Source organism: Elephantulus edwardii, unplaced genomic scaffold (genome assembly GCF_000299155.1).
Source record: "Elephantulus edwardii isolate Elephantulus edwardi_28Jun2011 unplaced genomic scaffold, EleEdw1.0 scaffold00017, whole genome shotgun sequence".
Taxonomy (NCBI): Eukaryota; Metazoa; Chordata; class Mammalia; order Macroscelidea; family Macroscelididae; genus Elephantulus; species Elephantulus edwardii.
In genome coordinates, this window is record NW_006399767.1 from 8,029,843 (window position 1) to 8,035,944 (window position 6,102).

The 6,102-nt window shown below is 44.1% G+C and overlaps 1 pseudogene; it reads left to right on the forward strand.

Annotated features, from left to right (window-relative positions):
* The first annotated feature begins 3,447 nt into the window (after positions 1-3,447).
* Positions 3,448-5,469, forward strand: LOC102859096 (annotated as a pseudogene).
* The last annotated feature ends 633 nt before the right edge of the window (positions 5,470-6,102 follow it).

The following is a 6,102-nucleotide window of genomic DNA, read 5'->3' on the forward strand; positions in this document are numbered from 1 at the left end:
TTAGCAGCCCATTGCTTGCTCCACAGAGCCAGGAATGTAGACTTGGCTGAATTCTCTTTGACCATATTAAAAAAGTTTAACAGGGCAGTAAATAAGAGATGTTGGAGAGGATGTGGTGAGAAAGGAAATCTTATCCATTGCTGGTGGGATTGTAAAATGGTGCAACCATGCTGGAAGGCAGTTTGACATTTCCTCAAAAAGCTGAAATAGAAATTTCATATGACCCAGCTATTCCACTACTTGGAATATGTTGTTGTTGTTGTTGTTGTTGTTAAGTGCCATCGAGTCGTAGGCGACTCATAGCAACCCTATGAAGGAGAGTCCTCAATGCTTGGGTGCCTTTCATCCTCTTTCCAGGTTCATAGGGTTTCCAGAGCAAGCTATTATGGAAGTGGATGCCACTTCTCCTTCCAAGGAATATACCCTGAGAAAATGAAAACTGAGGCACAAAAGGAAATTTGCACATCAGTGTTCATAGCAGTGTTATTCTCCATCACAAGAACATGGAAACAGCCCAGATGTCCAACCACAAACTAATGGACTGAAAAATTATGGTACATTCACACAATGGAATACTACACAGCATGCAGGAGCAATGGTTTTGTAAATTATTACCTAACTTGGGAGGCACTGGAGAGCATTATTCTGAGTGAACTAACTCAGTCTCACAAGGATAAATATTGTATAAAACCATTATTGTAGAATGAGTATAAGGATCTAAGAGAGGTGAGAGAGGTTGGAAGCAGAGGGATAAGGATGTGCAGGGGTGGGAGGGTATTAATCATGGGGTTTTACAATTTGATGGGTGGAGGGGTGAGGGAGTTTGAAAGAATTTGTTCTTGAAAACAATGTATTTGAATTTTGTAAATAAAGTAGTAGAAAATTTTAAAAAATTGGTGAGTAATGTGATGTCACAGGATAGGCCAGGATTCAGAGCTGTTGTTCTTAGAGTCACTGTAAGTCATACTAAACTAAATAGCACCTAACAACAGCAATGTGATATCAGTATAAAGATCAAGATGTGACAGATCCAAGCCATGATCTTTTCAATATCTAGCTATGCATCTGAGAGCTGGAAAGTGAATAACAATAACAGAAGAAGAATAGATGTCTTTGGGCTTGGGTGTTGGAGAAGAGCACTAAATATCCCATGGGCTGCCAAAAGTGAGTGTCTTGGGAAAAAAAGCTCAGCCCACAAACTTCTTAGAAACAACTATGGCGAAACTTCATCTCACATCCTTTAGATATTTTGTTAGATGTTTCCTTGGAATGGGACAGCATACTTGGAAAAGTGGAGGCAAGGTTGGCAAATGAGACAACAATCCTCAGTGAGATGGATTGACATAGTTATAGCAGCGATGGGCACAAGTGTGTCAGAGATGATGAGGATGGCACAGATATGACAAAGTTCAGAACTGTTGTTCATAGGTTTTCTATGAGTTGTACGCAACTCTAAGGCACAAAGCAACAACAACAATCTTATTACCTAGTGGATAAGGAGTTGGGTTGCCAACCCAAAGGCAAAAGGTTCCACTCCACCAGCTGCTCCATGGAGAAAGATAGGAAGTCTCCTCCTGTGCGATTAACTGAACACTGACTTAAGGGTTAGCTATGAGTGGGTTCCAATTCAAACAATAGCTGACTCCCAGGGAGCTCGGAGGACTAGTGTAATGGAATTAAAGTGCCAGCATAAAGGCAGGTGTTAGCCTGCACATTAGCAGTGCAGCTCCCTGCAGGCTCTACCCCCAGAGTTTCCTTTCTGGTCTTCCACTCACACCACTGAGTAAACACCTTCTTATAACTGACCTTCAGTGAGTTTTCAGAAGCTGTAAATCACAGAGGAGGAGACTGTCTATCTTTCTTCCATGGAGCAGTTGATGTATTGAAGCTGCCTGCCTTTGAGTTGACGGTGGAACTCTTACCCACTTAGCCTAGCTATGTTTCTTCCTTTCCACTGTGATGGTGGAATGTGTTAGATGCTGTTAAGTTGACACTGACTGATAGGTGACTTTGCAGGGGATTTTTCAGAGGCACCATCACATGGGAGAAGATTGCCAATCTTTGTCCTTTGGAACAGCTAGTGGGTTAGAACTGCCCACCTTTGGGGTTGGCAGCATGCCACCAGAGCTCCCTCTCCTTCTACTAGTCAGAGAAAAAATGGGGTTCATCAGGGTAGAAAGCAGTGATATAATGGTTGGTAAGGGATCATCCATAGACTAGTTTGTCAAGCTCAGGCCTGTGTGTTTAGGACAAACTCATTGTGAGGAAAGTTATAGCTTCCAGAGACCACACAGAACTTAAACCATAGCAAACAGAGAATTCCAGAAACATTTGGGAATGAGACTGAGAAGAGATTTGGGGCACAAGCTGGTCAATTTATTAGTCCAACATGTATTTGGCTTCAGCTGGATATCTGTGTCTTAAGTAGCTCATCTATGTTATTTGGTTTTTTGTGGGTTTCTTTTTTTAAAATTGCAAATGTGTACCTTTTCTGTTAAGGCAAAGAAAAAGCTGCTTAACAAGCTTACCCATGAATATGCTGACATCTGATAATATTTTCCTGGTGAGTAGCTTGATCACAGCGACATTTATTCTAACCTTATCTTGGCTGCAAAAATGTGTCTCCTCACCCAGTTTGTCCACTTAGAATCTCGAAGGGGTAGGGACAGTGGAGGGGACAAGGAGGTATTGTCTGCTTTTGCCCATTACTCATCTGAAAGCACCTGGTTTCTTGAGGCTATGTGTTCATATCATCCCTCAGCCTGAGGAGCAAACTCAACAGGAAGGCATCCACCCGCTTACTCATCCAGCTAAGCCCTAGGGAGCAGGGTGATTACCTAACACAAAATCGCATCCAAGGCCTCCACATTGAAAAGTCTTGTGAATGATGGCCGTGGAGGGTGAGAGCGTCTGTTAGGAAACAGGCCCCTTGCAGATCAGTTGTTGCGTGAAATCATTCCTGGCAGAGAAAGACGGCAAGGGTCCCCAGCACAATAAAAGCAGCTGTTTTTTGTCAGTAATTACTATGTGTCAGGTACTGCTTGCCTTTTAAAAGGAGTAGATTTCTTTTTTAACTTGAGTGCTTCTGTGTGATTGTGGGGCTATTTGGTTTGTTTGTTTTCTTTTTAACCATAACCATGCTGAATACATAAAGTAAAGGAAAAGAGGAAAAATAAAATTAAACAATTATGGGTAAAATAAATGCATTTGATGGAGAAACAAAAAAAAAATATCTATTTATCAAAATTAATCTTTAAGAACAGAAATCAGGTCCCGGCTGAGCCTGGCTCGGAGCCACTGCGGTGGGAACGCCTTTGTGCCCGGCTCGCGGAGTCTGCGACGCCAACATGTCAGTGGAGCACAGAGTCCACACCTGCCTACCCCGCTGCCGCAGAGCCAGGACCCGCCGGCGCCGAGCAGGGGGCGTCCCCAGGCGCGCGGCGGGAGATGAAGTACCTGAAGCCCTGGTGGTCGGACGGCGGGGGCCTCCTGCACCTGACCGTCCTTCTGAGCTTGGCGGAGTTTCGAGTGGACCTGGACCTGCTGCTCCCGTCGCCAGCTCTGCTCTGGGATGATCTGCCCCTGGGCTGCCCGGCGAGCTCCGCCTACGCGCTCGGTCCCTTCTCGACCTCCAGAGGCTGGGGGCGGGGCGCGGGCCAGCTGCACCCCAAGGCCCGAGAGTCAGACCCCACGGCGCTGCTTGAGGGCCATCTGCTTCGGGAGGTGTGCGCGCTTGGGGTCCCTTTCATACCCGGTACCCGTGTGTATGCGTGGCTAGTACACAGTGTGGCAGCTGGGGACGCCGATGGGCGCACGGGCTCTTTGGCGCTGCTGCCGCCGCCTTGTTGGCAGGAGTTGGCGCCAGTGTGGACGAGGGCAGCCAGGCGGCCCCAGGGGGCGGCGGGGACCCACGTGAGGCTCTCAGTGACCCCTTGATCGCTGGGGACGAAGAGAAGGCACCAGCAGAACCCACGGCTGAAGTACCAGACGCTGGAGGACGCGCGAGCGAGGAAATTTCAGTACTGACAGAGAGGCGGGAAGCTGTGGGGTACAGTTCCCAGCATGAACAAGATGAGCAAAGGGTGTCCATTCAGGAGGATTTGTTACAGAGGACCAATGAAGATGAAAAGAACGTAGATAAACCAGAGGCAGAAAAGGCTCCTGAATCTAGACATGAAAGGCATCTAAATGGGACAGACACATCTTTTTGTCTTGAAGACTTATTTCAGTTGCTTTCATCACAGTTGCTTTACTAGAGAGCATCTCCCTGGGGGCTACTCCTTTTATTCCTAGCGGTAGCAGTGAGGGCATGAACTCATCAGCACATAATGTAAACTTTAGCCAGGCTATCAGCCAAGATGTATGTCTTCATGAGGCCATGAGGAGAGATCCTCCAGCAAGGACTTCACAGCCACAGGAACTGTTACTGCAATTAAATTCATGCACCGCCAATTCTGAGCAGACACTTATTGGAACTAATTTGACAGTACTTCCACCTGTTGACAGTCAGCTGCGGAACCTAAGGAGCCAAGACCTTCTATATGACCTTGATGAAAATGTATTTGATGAAATGTATTTAATGTCTCTGGCCATGGAAGAAGGGTTTGATCCAGTACAAGTTTCTCAGCTTTTTGAAGAACCAGATTCTGAGTCTGGACTTTCCTTAAATTCAAGTCACTGTAGCACTTTTGTCACCAGATAGAATTCCTCTCACTCTGGGTATGATGAAGGGGCTATAGGTTATGTTAGTGACATTGACTCTTTTTCTCCTTATGATGTAGGAGGAGCTGTAGGTGGCTTCTCCCCAGAGCCCATCTGTCATATGGACCACATACGTGATTCTGGCTTTCACAAGGAAGTTGCATTTCAACATGTATTTCATAATAATACTCACCATTTGCAGCCAACTGAAGCAGAACCTACTGAATCTTTTTCATGGCCTGGAAAGTCACAGAAAATAAGCAAGTACCTCAATAACACTGATGGAAACTTAAGCCATGATGAACGGCGTGCTAAAGCTCTGCGTATTCCTTTCTCTGTAGATGATATTGTCCAAATGCCTGTTGATGCCTTCAATAGCATGCTAAGCAGATACTATCTGACAGACTTACAGATATCACTTATTCATGATATCAGACGAAGGGGAAAAAAGAAAGCTGCTGCTCAGAACTGCCGTAAACGCAAATAGACTTTTTGAATTTAGAAGATGATGTATGCCATTTACAAGCTAAGAAGGAAAGCCTTAAAAGAGAGCGAGCTCAATGTAACAAAGCTATTAACATAGTGAAACAGAAACTGCATGACCTGTGCCATGATGTTTTCAGTAGGTTAAGAGATGACCAAAGTAGGCCAGTCAATCCAAACCAGTATGCTCTTCAATGCAGCCAAGATGGAAGTGTTCTGCTTGTACCTAAAGAACTGGTGACCTCAGGCCACAAAAAGGAAAACCAAAAAGGAAAGAAAAAGTGAAAAAACAAAACTGGAACGGATCCCAGTATCTGGACAAACACCAAGAAACTGGTGCATCAATCAAATCAAACTCAAGTTTCTCATGACTTAGATTTTCTGTACAGAATGTAACAAGTGTCACATGTCTTCAAGTAGTAATCACCAAATTAAGACATTTTAAAGTTTACATTTTAACATTTAGGACTTTTGGGGAATTTGAGGGAAAGCTACTTTTCATGAAATCTTCCTACTGCAGTATACACAAGGTTTATAAATACGTTCAAAAGAATAACATGTAAACCTGACAGCATTTTCATTTCAAAGAGCAGACTGCACCCACATTTTTCCAAGTTGTGTTCATTAATGACTTGAAATGCAAGTAGCCTTAACATTTTTAGTCCATGCACTGAAGTGGTTTCATTTTTATGAATATGCAACTTAAAACTTTGTGAAAATAAATTTTATATTTGAATTCTTAAAATAAAAGAACAGAAATCAAAATAGTGGCTAATCTGGGCTGGAGGGTAAGTCAACTAGCATAGGGTGAGGGTGATAGATAGGATCTATATTTTATTTAAATAATGGGTTCAAAGGACATATTATCTTTGTTATGTGGTAATATTATAGCAGGGATACCACAAGTGGATGGCTTCA